At 45.6% G+C, this 15,509-nt stretch overlaps 1 protein-coding gene across 5 annotated transcripts in view; it reads left to right on the forward strand.

The window, feature by feature from the left end:
- The first annotated feature begins 206 nt into the window (after positions 1 to 206).
- The window catches only part of TASP1 (taspase 1), a 260,025-nt gene continuing 244,722 nt past the window's right edge, over positions 207 to 15,509 (forward strand). The window contains exons 1-3 of one of the 5 annotated variants that reach the window (XM_073553817.1): positions 207 to 405; positions 11,740 to 11,758; positions 12,553 to 12,614. The gene's annotated coding sequence lies outside the window, so the exon portion shown is untranslated. Of the gene's footprint in view, positions 406 to 2,018; positions 8,599 to 11,739; positions 11,759 to 12,552; positions 12,615 to 15,509 lie in introns of those variants that run through there. The other 4 variants (XR_012222020.1, XM_073553816.1, XR_012222019.1 and 1 more) reach the window with 4 other exon arrangements.

The following is a 15,509-nucleotide window of genomic DNA, read 5'->3' on the forward strand; positions in this document are numbered from 1 at the left end:
TTCTTCAGAAGAGGATGTTTTTCTATGAGAAGTAAACAGACAGTTGCTTGTTTTTACAAGCCCTTTGCAATGTTTTACCCCCTTAAGAAGTTAAGACCAACCCTTTAAATTCCTGGGCCAGAGAGCTAAGGCCAGAACTAATCAGGTAGCTTTCTCATAAGCAGTGCTATATATGGCAGCCTGTCACTGGGAGCATTCTGCACTCACATAAGGCAGCAGAGCAGACCGGCGCGTCACTCACTACTGCGCCACCTCTTCTTCACCCGAGAGGCGCGCTATGTGATATCACGTGATTCGACACCCACCAATAGCCATCACGCATGCGCAAATGCCAGCCGGCACCGAGCTGCTGCTGGGACTGAGGGGCCTGCTGCTGGGGGGCGGACGAATGAGCGCCGGTTGCCTGTGAGTTTTCAGTGCTCCCTCTCCAACTCCCTTGTCAGTAGTTATTCAGTATTTCCATGCTGCTGGGTATGAGGCGCCACGTATTGACCTGTAGCTGCTCATCCTCTGCTTTAAACTACAACTCCCATCATGCTGTTGCATAGTTGCTAATTAGCTGCATGCTGGGAGTTGTAGTTCTCTGCAGGTTTCTCAGGTGTAGGGCTTGCCAGCCTGTTGTGCATTATGTTGCATGCTGTTTTCTTTGCATTTTGCAGGTTTCCTGATGTAATGACCTGAAGTTAATGTAGGAAGGGTTGTGATGTAATTGTGGGGCCATAGTCACATTCCTGCAGGTACCGGGCGCTGTGCATGTAGCATTGCTGGTTTATGTGCCCGTGAGGCGGCTTTAGGCTCCTTTTTATCCAGCAGCCCCCAAAAGAGCGTCCTTCTGATTTTCGTGTTTTTTTTTTTTCTTACCGTAATCGTTTTTGAGACGTCCCTCTAAGAAAGTGACGGGTGTCGGTAACTTCTCAGTATAGCGAATGGAAACTCACCAGGGTGTAATAATAATCGTTATATTGCGCCAGCATATTCCGTATGCCATTGCTTAACCCCTTCTTTACGTTGCTTATTTTTTGTTTCTGCACTTCTGTTTTTTTTTTTTTCTCCCATTAGAGCCGCAGCTTTTTGTTTCCATAGATTTTTGCGAGACGACTTGCAGTTGGAAATGACCCCGTTCTCTTTACCTTACTGATGTACTAAAAAAAAATCAGGAAAAAAAATTCCAAGTGCTGTGAAATGGTGGAAAAAAGAACAATTCCTCCATGTTTTGGGGGGATTTCTTATTTTAGAGCACCACTCCAGCAGTTTTTTTTCATCGCATCGTTGAAGGTCCCCGGTGTTATACTTACCCTCCGCCGTCTTCTCCTTCTATCACTAACGCTCAGTTTTCAGCACTTTGTGACCTATCGGATCTCTCCAGTGTCTGCCGACTTGCTTTGAGAGCTTGTGAACATTTCTTCTGACTTCCAGCCATTCAGAAGTTGCGGTCACAAGTGGCGCCGTAGTAGTGGTGCCGATAGAAGGTGAAGACGATGGCGAGTAAGTATAACACCTTAGATTAGAAAATGTGATGAGCGAACGTGCTCACGTAAGGTGTTATCAGAGCATGCTCGTGTGCTAACCAAATGACTTTGGTGTGTTCAAAAAATATGTTCTAGTTAACTTCCTGCGCATGCGTGTCTCTTGGCTGTTCGACAGCAGCAACACATGCAGGGATTGCCTGTTTGTTAGGAAATCCCTACATGTATTTCGACTGTTGAACAGTCGCGAGACATGTAGGTGTGGGGACTCTGACATATTTTTCGAGCATGCCGAAGTCATTCGGTTAGCACACGAGCGTGCTCCGATAACACCTTATCTGGGCACGTTCACTCATCGATAATTAGAAGCACCACTCCAACGCTGAACAAAATGCTCGAGTGGTGCTTTAACGTCATACATCGTGTAGTAAAAATTGCCTGGCAATATGATTCCTCAGCTCAGAAAGATTACATCACTACCAGAGTTACAGATTATTTTTTTTTTTTTTTGTTATAGTTTTTGCTGTTTATAAAAAAAAAAAAAAAAAAAAAAAAATGAGAACTTTATTAATTTATTATTGGTCGCCATTTTCAGAGATTAAATAAAATTTCTGCCTGGAAATCTGATTTGCAGGTCTGTAATATTCTTGTACTCTGTGCAGGGCATTGCCTTTTATTTCTGTTGACTCTTTTACAGTTATTGCCAAATTTGCCACACAGTGTATTCGTGCACCTGTACAACAATTTGAAATTTTGGAGTTTCCGCACACCAACACCTTTTTAAACCTCATTCATATGTCATTGTAATTCATGTACTCGAAAAAAAATTATACGTATTTTGGATCCAAGTGATGTCAGTGTTTCATCAGTCTTTTACATAAATGGGCAAAGTATAAGGCCATGTGCACAGTGCACGTTCAGTATTTAGCATGGGAAAACTGGGGTGCGTCTTATAGTCGGAATGTACTTACAGTTAGCGTGGTGACTTCGAGTCAGGCGACTTATTTATTTTTTTTTTCCGATGGTCCGACACTGCAGGGCGATGATCTCGCTCCCATCCATTTTCGGCGGTGCTTGGTGCTGCGGGGGGCTCCGGCGACATGTGAAAGCTTAAAGCCCCTGCAGTAATATTGCCTAGATGCTATGGCCTCCGTGAAAATGGCCGCTGGAGGAGGTGCATGTGCAGATTGAGATCTCGGCTCCGAGATCTCAATCTGCGCATGGGGAATCAATCTGGCCTCCGGGAAAATTGCCACCGGAGGCAGCGTATGCGCAGATTAAGATCTCGGCTACGAGATCTCATTGCGATCTCAATCTACGCATGCGTCACCTCCGGCGGCTATTTTCCCAGAGGCCACAGCATCAGGGCAATAGAAGTGGAGGGGCTCCAAGCTTTCACAAAATGTCGCTGGAGCCCCGAGCACTGCTGAACCTGCTGCACCAGGCTGGGATGGGAGCAAGATCATCGCCCTGCAGCGTCGGACCACCGGAAGAATCGCCCGACTCCTTCTGCCACCAGCGTTGCCATTTTCCCCTGGGTAAGATGGATTCAGGACTGTAAGACGGACCCCTATTTGACGCCTTACTTTTTCCTCTTCGCCACGACAGCACCTACTGAGAGAGGGGATCCGCCCCAGGAACAGGAAACCTACAGAGAGATAAATGGGGCGGTCCCCCTCGCTCCCTCAGTTTGGTTTCCTGTTCCTAGGAAGGAACCCGCAGAAGAGGATACCTGGTCTGATAGCCGCCTGCCTGCATAATATGAGCAGCAGGGGCCCCAGGACCGGAGGCAGCGTTGGGCGGAGAGGTGATGGTTCCCCCCCCAGAGCTGGTAATGCAGGTGAGGCCGGAGGTAAGATGGTGCCAAGGCTCACTAAGGGGACAGGGGCGTATATTTCCCCCCCCCCCCAGGAAGGAGACGAATCGCATTACACAGTGCCATTAGGCATGTCACGGATGGTGGCCGCGCGCGCCCCCCCCCCCCCCGAGAGAGACAGAAGAGCCTGAGCGTCCGGGGGTCAAACCTGCAGGGGTTAACGTGGGGCCGTGTGCGTGGGTCACTGCGGGGCCGCGGCATCAGCGCTTCCAGCGGCGCTCCCAGGCAGGCAACCCGGAAGTAGGAGCATGGAAGACTTCCAGGATCAGCGCAGGAGGCGGCGCTCGCGAGAGAACGCCCGCGCATGCGCAGAAGAGACTAAAAAAAAAAAAAAAATGGAGGATGGGGAAAAAAAATAAAATAAAAAAAATGGTAAGATTATAAAAGGAAGCCACGGAGGCAGCGCCAGTGCGCAGTCATGTCATCCATAGATGACCCAGCTTCGCTCCCGCTAAGTCAGCCAGTGGAATCCCCACATGGCAGCAGACAAAGCGGTGCTACTAGGAGAAGCAGCAGCTCCAGGAAGGAATCTAGTGGACCTTCCAGGCAAATTGAGCCTCTGGAGAAAAAACGGAAGGAGAAGAAATCATCCCACGCCTCGCCTCAGCTTGAGGCGCGGACACCGCAGCCGGTAGTTTGCTGACGAGACTCACGGGTGAGTGTGTTTAGTCAGGATAAATAACTGATGGCCCTCTTTTTTCTGGTCCATACCCCCCTTTAGGCCAAAAGAACAGAGAAGGCGAAAAATAGAGAGTGTGCCTTATGTTCTCAGCCCCTCCCAGACGGCCACCCTAAAAGATTGTGCCAAGCGTGTATTGAGGAGGCCTTACAAGAGGAATCCTCACGGAAAAAAGAGGATATCCGAGCGATAATTAGGGAAGAGTTACGGGCCTTGGGCAGCACCAGTAGTCTGGGGGGTTACTCCTCCGTGAGACAGATAAGTTCACCAAGAGGAGGAGCTTCGCCGGCGTCAAGGTCGCCATCAGAATCTGGGGAGCTAGACTCTGATAGATCCCAGGAATCCCCTTCCTCATAGGATGAGGCGCAGGCGTGTTTTCCTACGGACAGCGTCAGTAACTTAGTTAAGTCTGTCCGAAATACCATGGGGCTACCTGAGAGTAAGGACCCCAAGACTCCACAAGACATAATGTTCGCAGGCATTTCCCGTAGGAAGGTCCGAGCATTCCCAGTGGTCCCAGCTATAAAAGAGCTGGTGAAAAGGGAGTGGGAAAAACGGGGGCAGAAAACCTCCCTGCCCTTAACGTCAAAGCGTAAATATCCGTTTGACGACGAGGAATTGACAGCTTGGTCGAGAGCCCCCAAAGTGGATGCGGCGGTGGCCTCTACCTCTCGTAGATCCTCCCTGCCGGTAGAGGATTCAGGAACTTTGGCTGACTCATCAGATCGTAAGACCGATACACTCCTTAAACGATCCTGGGAAGCATGTGCGGCAGCTTTTAAGCCCGCAATAGCAGCCACGTGCACAGCAAGATCATTGTTGGTATGGCTAAATGACCTAGAGGACAATATTAAAAACGGAGTGGCCAGGAATAAGCTCCAGTGGTCTAGGCCCCTCATAAAAGGAGCAGCGGCCTTCCTCTCCGATTCCTCGGCGGACTCTCTCCGTTTATCGGCTAGAGCAGCGGGGCTAACCAATGCAGGCAGGCGGGCCTTATGTGGAAAGGGGACACGCAGACAAAAACTAAACTGTGTGCTATACCCTGCCAGGGTAAGTACCTATTTGGCACGGAACTGGATGAGATTTTAACAAAAGCGGGAGAGAGAAAAAGAGGTTTTCCTAACCCGTATGTTCCCTTCAATAGGAGGTCCTACAGAAAGCCAACGTTTGGCAAAAAGAAGGACTTTAAACCCCAGGATCGCTGGGGAAATAAGGACCCCAAACAGAGGGGCAATCTTTTTGGGAAGCGTCCCTTCAGAGGAGACAGGTTCCGCTAATACCAGTACACCGGTAGGTGGCAGACTACTGAAATTCAGCCACCAATGGGGGAAGGTAACATCAAACCCATGGGCCATTGATATAGTCTCATCAGGCCTAAAACTAGAATTTGTTCGGCATCCACCGAACTTCTTCCTATTGACTTCCATGAAGTCCCAGATACAGCAGGAAGCACTGGAGATGGAGATTGCAGTATTACTAACTAAACAGGTTCTAATAGAGGTCCCAGGGGACGAAGAAGGAATGGGCTTTTATTCTCTATTTTTAGTCCCAGAACCAGATGGCTCTTTTAGGACCATAATAAATTTAAAGAAGCTTAATACCTTCTTAAGGCCGAGGCCATTTAAGATGGAGTCAATAAATTCTGCAATAAAACTTTTGTTTCCCAGGTGTTACATGGCAATTTTGGACCTAAAGGATGCCTATTACCATCTACCCATATACCAAGAGCACCAGAAGTTCCTGCGGGTAGCGGTCTGGTTCAAGGGTCGGGTTCAGCATTTTCAGTTTGTGGCAATGCCATTCGGGCTATCCATGGCTCCTCGGGTATTTACCAAATTGATGCTGGAAGTGATGTCGTATGTAAGGCTGAATGACACACTAGTGGTCCCTTACTTGGACGACCTGCTTGTAGTGGGGAATTCTGTTTCTCAGTGCAAAACAAGAATGACCAAGATTATCTCATCCCTACAAACGCTAGGATGGCTAATCAACTGGGAGAAGTCCAGACTAGAACCAGTTACCTGTCAGAGGTTCCTAGGCCTGCAAGTAGATTCTGTAAGTCAGAAATGCTTTCTGCCAGATGCTAAAGCAGTGGCCATAATCAATAAAATACGGAATACTACAGAAAGACCCGTAATATCATTAAGACAGGGTATGTCTTTGCTGGGGTCCCTGATATTGTGCATCCCAGCGGTGCAATGGGCCCAGTTCCACTCTAGAACACTACAGTGGACTATTCTGCAGGAAACAGAGAGACTGCAGGGGCGGTTGGAAGGGAGGATGTCCCTATCGCCAGAAGTTGTTAAATCCCTAAAGTGGTGGTTAAATCCTACCAATTTGTCTAAGGGAGTGCAATGGTGGGTAACTCCCTCCAAGGTGCTCACCACGGATGCTAGCCCCTGGGGCTGGGGGGCCCACCTGGAGGAGCACATGACACAGGGCCGGTGGGGTAAACATGAGATAGAAACCTCCTCTAATGTAAAGGAGCTAAAAGCAATTTACTATGCGATATCTCAATTTCTCCCACAGTTAAGAGGAACCCACGTGAGAATCCAGACAGACAATACCACCGCGGTGGCCTATATAAACCGACAGGGAGGTACGCGGTCGGGACCCTTGATGTCTATCGCGGAAGAGATCCTAGAAATAGCCGAGGTACATCTTCACTCCTTGTCGGCACTCCACATAAGAGGAGTGGACAACTCTCAAGCAGACTATCTCAGTCGCCAGGTCCTATATCAGGGCGAGTGGGTCCTCAGCAGGCACGTCTTCGAGACGATAGCGACAGAATGGGGCAGACCGGAAATAGACCTGTTTGCTACCAGAGCCAACAGATGCGTAAAGAGGTTCGCTTCGCTCTACAGGTCAGACAACCCAGACATTCTAGATGCCCTCCAAGCACCCTGGGCATTCCGGCTAGCCTATGCCTTTCCTCCAATGGTTCTACTTCCATCGGTAATCAGGAAAATAAGACAAGACAGGGCGAGGGTCATCTTGATAGCCCCGTTTTGGCCCAAAAGGCCATGGTTTTCATGGCTGAGAGCCATGTCAATAACCGACCCGTGGATCCTGCCGCTGCACCAGGACCTTCTCTCGCAGGGACCCTGCTACCATCCACAGGCCAAAGCCCTACACCTAGCGGCCTGGAATTTGAAAGGGAACTATTGAAGCAGAAGGGCTTTTCTGAAAACCTAATTAATACCCTGCTACAAAGTAGGAAAGAGTCTACTACAAAAATATACGCTAAGGTGTGGAGGAAATTCCTAGCCTTTCACCCATCAGAGCTAGCCGGTGAAGTACCCATTACGCCCATCTTAGAGTTTCTTCAAAGAGGCAGAGAATTGGGCCTCTCAGTTAATACTCTAAAGGTCCATATATCGGCCCTAGGAGCTCTATTTAACTATAACGTGGCAGCAAATAGATGGGTAAACCGTTTTGTTTCAGCTTGTCAACGGTCAGAACCGGTGCATATTCCTCGGCTTCCGGCATGGAACGTTACTCTGGTTTTGGATGCCTTTACTCAGGCCCCGTTTGAGCCCATAAGCTCGACATCGGTGAGGTGCCTCTCATTAAAAACTGCTACATTAGTAACTTTAGTATCAGCTAGAAGAGTAAGTGATCTTCATGCTTTATCAGTAGACCCTCCGTTCCTGTCAATAACTCGAGACAGACTGATTTTGAAGACAGACCCGGCCTACCTTCCCAAACGGGCAACTAAGTTTCATAGGTCTCAGGAGATATGCCTACCCTCCTTCTATGAGAACCCGTCAAACCAGGACGAGGTGAAATATCACACCTTAGATGTAAGAAGAGCGGTACTAGCCTACCTTGATAGGACCAGTCCCTGGAGGCAGAGTAGGTCTCTTTTTGTCTCCTTCCAGGGCAGCAGAAAGGGGTCTGGAGTCACAACAGGCACATTATCCAGATGGATCAGAGATGCGATCACAATGGCATATCTGGCTAAAGGAGAAGAACCTCCGCTGGGGATTAAGGCGCACTCTTATAGAGCCATATCATCCTCCTGGGCCGAGAGGGCAAATGTCCCAATCGAACAAATATGTAAGGCTGCAACCTGGTCTTCTCCATCTACCTTCTATAGTCACTATAGACTAGATTTGTCCTCTACAGAGGATTTGACCTTTGGTAGATCGGTCCTTAACACGGTGTGCCCTCCCAAGTGATTATCTCTGGAAATCTCTCAGTGGGTGCTGTCGTGGCGAAGAGGAAAAACCGGATTACTTACCGGTAATACTCTTTTGTAGAGCCCACGACAGCACCCGCTCACTTCCCTCCCGTAAAAATTTTTTCACACATAGGTCTCCTTGGTGGTGGAGATTGTAATTAGAATTTAATATGTGATTAAACTTAGCGAATCTAAAGGCTATATGGGTAAGATATATGAATTGCCCAAGCAAAATGACTAAAACATGTATGGCGGTTCCTCCGTTGTTCTCGGTAATACAAACTGAGGGAGCGAGGGGGACCGCCCCATTTATCTCTCTGTAGGTTTCCTGTTCCTGGGGCGGATCCCCTCTCTCAGTGGGTGCTGTCGTGGACTCTACAAAAGAGTATTACCGGTAAGTAATCCGTTTTTTTTTCCACATTTTCCTTCTGAAAATTTGGGTTGTGTCTTATGGTCCCGTGCGTCTTATAGTCCGAAAAATAGTGTATATGAGTTATTACCGTATTTTCCGGCGTATAGGACGACTTTTTAACCCCCTAAAATCCGTAAAAAAAAGTCGGGGATCATCTTATACGCCGGTATCGCCTTATACAGCAGTTGTGGAGCAGCGGCGGTCGCCTTATATGGCGGTTGTGGGGGGGTTGGCGGTCGCCTTATGTGGAGGTTGTGGAGGGGTCGGCGCATATGGTCGGGGGAGCGGCGAGGGGGCACCTTACCGGGGAAACGAGCTGCTGGTGTCCCGGATATGGAGAGAGCGGCGCTGTGCCCCGAAGACACTCCTCTTTCATCTGTCTGTCCCGCCCTTGTATCGTCTCTCACTTGGATCGTGCACATGCGCTTCAGTCCTCAGGAGCATGAGGCAGAGAAACAAGGGCGGGCGAGACAGATGAAAGAGGCGTGGTTTTCTTGGCACAGCGCTGGAAGTACAAAGGATGCACTCTGTCTTGGGGAGGGGGCTGGGCAGGATGGAGCACAGACGGGTGTTTTTCTGGACACAGCGCTCTCTGGAGCTACCAGTAATAGGTACAGGGGATGCGCTCTGTCTTGGGCACTGAGGGGCTGGGCAGGCAGGGAGAGCTGACCAAGCAGGATTTATACCAGGGTTCCCCAACTCCAGTCCTTAAGGCCCACCAACAGGTCATGTTTTCAGGATTTCCTTAGTATTGCCAAGGTGATAATTGCTTCACCTGTACAATACAAGGGAAATCCTGAAAACTTGACCTGTTGGTGGGCCTTGAGGACTGGAGTTGGGGAACCCTGATTTATACAACAACCGGCCAATCACTGGTAAGGTCCATTGGCTGGTTGTTGTATTCTGGATACCAGTACATCACCAGTATCTGTACCTGTTCACCATTACATACAGTACAATACAAATGTCCAGCAGTCTAAACCCCATCATGGCTCCACCAGCAAGAAGAAAGAAATAAGCCAGTTTTAAACTTAAAGAGAATCTGTCACCCCTTTTTTGAGATATCATATAATGATATCATTCAGTTGTGTGTCACATAAGGATTCTCTTAGTACTTTGCTTCCCCCTGACCCCGCACCTTTCATGCATAAATACCTTGTTTATATCGGTTCAGATGTATGTAAACTGCCACGGTCCGGTCCGATAGGCGGGGCTTATTCAACTGCTCCCCCCTCCCTGTCTTGCTCTACACAAGAAGAAATGCGTAGAGCAAGACAGGGAGGGGGGAGCAGGTGAATAAGCCCCACCCAGCGGACCGGACAGCGGCAGTTTACATACATCTGAACCGATATAAACAAGGTATTTATGCATGAAAGGTGCGGGGTCAGGGGGAAGCAAAGTACTAAGAGAATCCTTATGTGACACACAACTGAATGATATCATTATATGATATCTCAAAAAAGGGGGGCCAGATTCCCTTTAAAGTTGTAAACTTTGCCATGGAACATAATAACTGCGCTGCTGCAAGACAATATGGAGTAACAGAAAAGACGGCTCAGGACTGGAAAGCAAATGAAAAAGCATTAAAGAGTATGCCGAGGGGTAAGTGTGCATTAAGAAGAGGCACCCCACATTGGCCAGAACTTGAAAAACATGTAGCAGACATGGTGAATGAGCCTCGCCAAAACGGTTATGTAGTGACACGAAATCAAATCCGTTTGTTTGCACTTCAGTGGGCCAAATGTAACCCAGATCACAGCATCAGCTTTAAGGCCACTGTATCCTGGTGTACAAGGTTCATGGCAAGGCATAATATGGTACTGAGGCAAAAGACAAAAATTGCCCAAAAATTACCTGCAGATCTTGATAGCAAGCTAAATAGTTTCCATCGATACGTAATAAAACAGCGCAGTAAACATGGCTATCCGTTAAGTAATATTGGAAATATGGATGAGACTCCAATGAATTTTGATATGATTGGAAATAGAACTGTCCATCAAAAAGGTGAAAAAACAATTTTAATTAAAACAACAGGGCATGAGAAGTCCATTTTTACAGTGGTGCTAGGATGCACAGCTGATGGCTGAGACCAATGATTATTTTTAAAAGAAAAAATGCCGAAACTCAAGTTCCCTGTTGGTTGTTTTGTATATGTGAATGAAAAAGGCTGGATGGATAAAGAAGGGGTAAAGCTATGGCTTGGTGATGTATGGAGCAGGCGACCAGGTGGACTTATTCAAAACTGTAGTCTACTGGTGTGGGATATGTTCAGGGCTCATTTAACTCCCAGCACCAAACAAAGGCTTGCAAAACTAAATACACATGCGGCAGTGATTCCTGCAGGATTGACATCATTGGTACAGCCACTGGATGTGTGCCTAAACAAGCCATTTAAAGATCGCATTCGAGAACAGTGGAATGAATGGATGGTTAGCAGCGAAAAGTCATTCACAAAAGGAGGAAACATGCATGCTCCACAGTTGGATGTTTTCTGCAAGTTTGTCATAAAAGCCTGGAATGATATTGATGCAGAAACAGTAATCAAGTCTTTCAAGAAGTGTGGCATATCAAATTCATTAGATGGTATGGAGGACGACTACTTGTGGCAAGAAGAAGAGGAAGCTGTGCCCACACCATCTGATACGGAATTCAATCCATATGATGACTGGCTTACAGATGTATCACAAGATGTCATTGATGTACTGATGATATCAGATGACGAACAGGAGGATTTTGAAGGCTTTTAAATGGAAACTGTCACGCCAGCAAAACCTGTAAAAGTACGGTACTGTAGCTTGTACTTAGGATGGCCGTTGCTAACTCGACTTGCCCGGTCTCTATTGTTTATCTTCCTCCTATCAATATCAGTTCCAGTTTGGTTGACAGCTTAAAAAACAAACAGCATGGCATCTCTCATGGGTTTATTGTCTTATCCTTTCTTTCAGCTTTAGAGTGAATTAGGAAAAGTTTAATCCACTTGCACTGTTATACATGTTTGTAAGTGACATTTTTCCTGCTAAGTACCGTACCTGAGTACCTGCATGTCATAAGCATTTGAATTAAAATTACCATATTGAAATCAAATCTGATTTTTTTTTTTTTTTTTTTTTCTTCCATTGGAAGAGGGGGGTAGTCTTATACGGTGAGTATATCGCAAACGCTATATTTTAACTGGAAAAGTTGGTGGTCGTCTTATACGGTAATTGATGTTTTGGCCAAGTTATGTAAGCACGCAACCTGAGCCACGGGTCCTCACATTTGCGAGTCTTAACACTAAACTTCAAGAGTGGTGACGTGTTTCTATTATACTTTTCCTCTGATTGCTCCACTCCTGGTTTAGGCTTACAAATACTGATGTAAAATACTGAAATTGTGAACGGGGCCTAAAGACTCTATCGTTTGCAATGTTAGCCAATGACAGCACTTGGACTGACTTGACACGGATGCTGTTTGTGTGTTGTCCGTATAATGTTTTTCATGAGCCCATAGACTTTTCATCCCTTCTGCCGGTAAAAAATGGACATGTTTATATGATTTTTGGATGGACATGCAGTCCCCATAAAAACAGTCGTGTGAACATTGCAAGCTTTGATAAGTATGGCAGATGAAAAAATGCAGCAATTTTTTTTTCCTATTTAAATGGTGGCCTCCTGAATGGAAATGAAATGGACCCAATAATTGTGAATGGGGTCGATCTGACACCATCTGGATCAGTCATAGGCTGTAATCATTTTTGCAGGAGTTTAGTTTTTCGGTTTCTTATAGGAAAAAATTCCATGGATTTGTATTTTATTAGTTCATTAGTCCTATACTACTTTTCATTTTTACTATAGAGTTCTTATTCTTTCTGAGATTATTATGTTGGATGTACTAACTTATTTAGGGGCAAATCCACTTGATGAGCCAGTATTATTTATTTTATGCTTTTTTTGACAGTGCAAGTTGAAGAATGAAGCATTTTTGGGAGTTGGAGGAATCCTAAGCAACAAATAAAGCATGTGAGTATCGCAGTGTCCCATCTCTTACTGTTAGTTACAGTAGGTATAATATGGTTGTCACTTGTTTTCAGCCCTTTTGAAACTCTACACTGAATATTATTATTGCGTTCTGTAGAGAGATTTTTTTTTTCTTGGGTACATCCCAGATGATATATTTTCTTGGTCGCTTTATTGGGGGACACAGGAACAATGGGTTAGTCTGCTGCCACCACTAAAAATTGTCATGATTGCTAATATCACATGCATATTGACCATATCTTTATTTCTGTATTGTGCTTGATGAATACCCAAAAAGAAAAGTTGTGTTTTGTGCAGCTTACTTCCTAAAATTATCATAAGACGTAATCAAAGAGTTATTAGTATCCCAAAATAATATAAATAAGAACTACAACAACACACAGTAACAATGCACAAAGTAAGCCTTTATGCAGCTACAGCAGAAAAATAATGCATGTTTTGCGTTTTAGAATACAGCAATATTTTTAATGCTTTTATTGTGCTCACATAGTGAAACATAAAACTATAAATTCCATATTACTGTAGCTGTACAGTCACACATGTATTTGTTGAGAAAACTTTGTCAATGTCTGATGGGATCTGCAGTCTGCTTCATCAGGACCTTACTGTGCATGACGGCACTTGCATTAGATCTTGGGTGGGAGAGACAGATGATTGAAAGAAGAGTGACCTGCTAATCATTGAGAGGAGGCAGACGACGGGTAGGGAAGAGGGTCAGCAGACCTGTAAGTGCAGCGCCGGCCCCCTACACTGGCAGCTCATTTGCATAAAAATTCAACAATACATTTCTTTAAATGTATTATTGATTGACCCATTTTACCATGCAGTATACTTTAAAAAATTGAAACTGTGATGAAAAAATAAAATTCAAAACTGACATTGGGTCTTTTGTTTGACTCTTATATTATGGTAAAAATGTCTGGAAAGATGAATCTCCCCATCAGTGTGATTATGAAGATAGCAATTTTGTATAGATAACTCTCTTTTTTTCATCACTTAAACACAATTTTTATTATTTTTGAGGCTTGTAACTTTTTTTTTATATTGTCATTTGTGCCCTGAACTGGCAGTTCTATCAATGCTAATTTGCGGCACAGCATTTTGATTTTTTTTATTGCATATTTTTGAGGTGTGGTGGCCGATAAGCCACAATTTTTGCATTTTTACTGTTTTCTCCTTCCAGCGTTTACTTTATGGGTTAATTAATTTTATATTGTGGTAGACAGGGCTTTTATGGTCCCGGCGATAAAGATGTGCTGCTTGTGTGGTTTTTTTTTTTTTTTTTTATTTCCTTAGTTTGTAATGGGGAAAAGGGGTGATGTTGTATGCGTGTGTGTATAGATACACACGTGTATATAATTATTTCTTTTAGTTCTTACTTTTTTTTTTTTTTTTCTTTTTACACCAATTAAGGGACTTGAACTTGTGATTTGACTTTTTTTATACTATATACTGATTTAGCACAGCATTGTATTAAATGGATAAAATTGCAGTCTCAAATGGAGCGTCACAGGAGAGTAGCAAGATGGCAGCAGTAAGGATGTGTGCACACGTTGCAGATTTGCAGCGGTTCCGCAGTGGATTTTACCGCACAGAAACATTGCATATCTGCATTGTGATGTACAGTAGCCTTAAAATCAATGGAAAAAAAAAACCGCTGTGCAGACGCTGCGGATTTTTCCGCCGTACAAAATCCGCAGCATGTTACTTCTTTTGTGCGGTTTTTCCATGTGCCCTGTCACCAAATCCGCAGGGGGAAAACCGCACAAAAACCGCAAGAAAACCGCATGAAAAATGGAAGAAATCCGCAGGAAAAATGCAGGTCATTTGACCTGCGGATTTCTTCCATTCTGCGCGGAAAAATCCGCAGGGCCAAAAAGTCCGTCTGCACTCAGCCTAAAGCCTTTCAGAAGACCCGAAGCTGCCCTGCTAAACCATTGGTGTCCCGCAATTACATTGTGGGGGGGACCAGTGGAGGCCGATATGTGCATACACTGGCAATTGCTTCACTTAAACGCTGCTGACTGCGGCATTCAAGTAGTTAACAGCAGCGAACGGAGCTCCGCTCCGTCAGCTACTGTTGGACACATACTACGGCTATAGAAGATACCCACAAGCTCCAGTGTATGGAGGGAGCTCAGCTCCTGAGCCCCCTCCATACATGGTCAGCCCACCATTGATGTACATCTGCGCGATTTAGGGCTAAAGGGTGCACGTTTTTAAATTGAGTGATGTGTTATTTTATTTTTTTTATATAATGTATAGGCCACTTGAGAAAACAATGGTTCTCTTAACTGTTAAGCATAGGACTAGCTATTCTGTAGTGACTCGTATCTGACCAGCAAAAGTGCAGTCTCAGACGCACTTTGCGTAAGCCACCACTGCTAGGCAAGTCCTTAAGGGCCGGGATAGTCTTCACCCACGACCTCTTCCCAGACTGCTGTCGCAGGATAGCTGGTGATGCGATGTTGGCGCAGGTATAAGAGTAAACAAAGCTTGGGCAGGCTGCATAGGATTCATGTGAGCCAACATCCAAAGATGTGTTCACTATGGTGTCTTTTTGTAAGTCCACATTAACTACACTGACCCAACACATGGGTAGTTTAAAAGAGGAGATGTCTAAGATGAAGGGGGTTATTGGGAGAACTGGTGCTGTAGAGGCGAGAGTGAACACTAATGAGGACAATCTCCTGAATATGAAAAAGGTTCAAACCAGGCCAGTCCAACGTGTATCTGAACTGGTTGCCAAGATGGACGACCTAGAAAACCGCATGAGAAGAAATAACCTAAGAATAATATGAATCCCGGAAAAGATGGAAAGGAATGCTCCCACTGAATTTATGGAAAACTGACTTAAAGGGAACCTGTCAGCCTGTA

This window comes from Dendrobates tinctorius, unplaced genomic scaffold (genome assembly GCF_039654945.1).
Source record: "Dendrobates tinctorius isolate UK_male_01 unplaced genomic scaffold, ASM3965494v1 ptg000203l, whole genome shotgun sequence".
In the NCBI taxonomy this organism is placed as follows: Eukaryota; Metazoa; Chordata; class Amphibia; order Anura; family Dendrobatidae; genus Dendrobates; species Dendrobates tinctorius.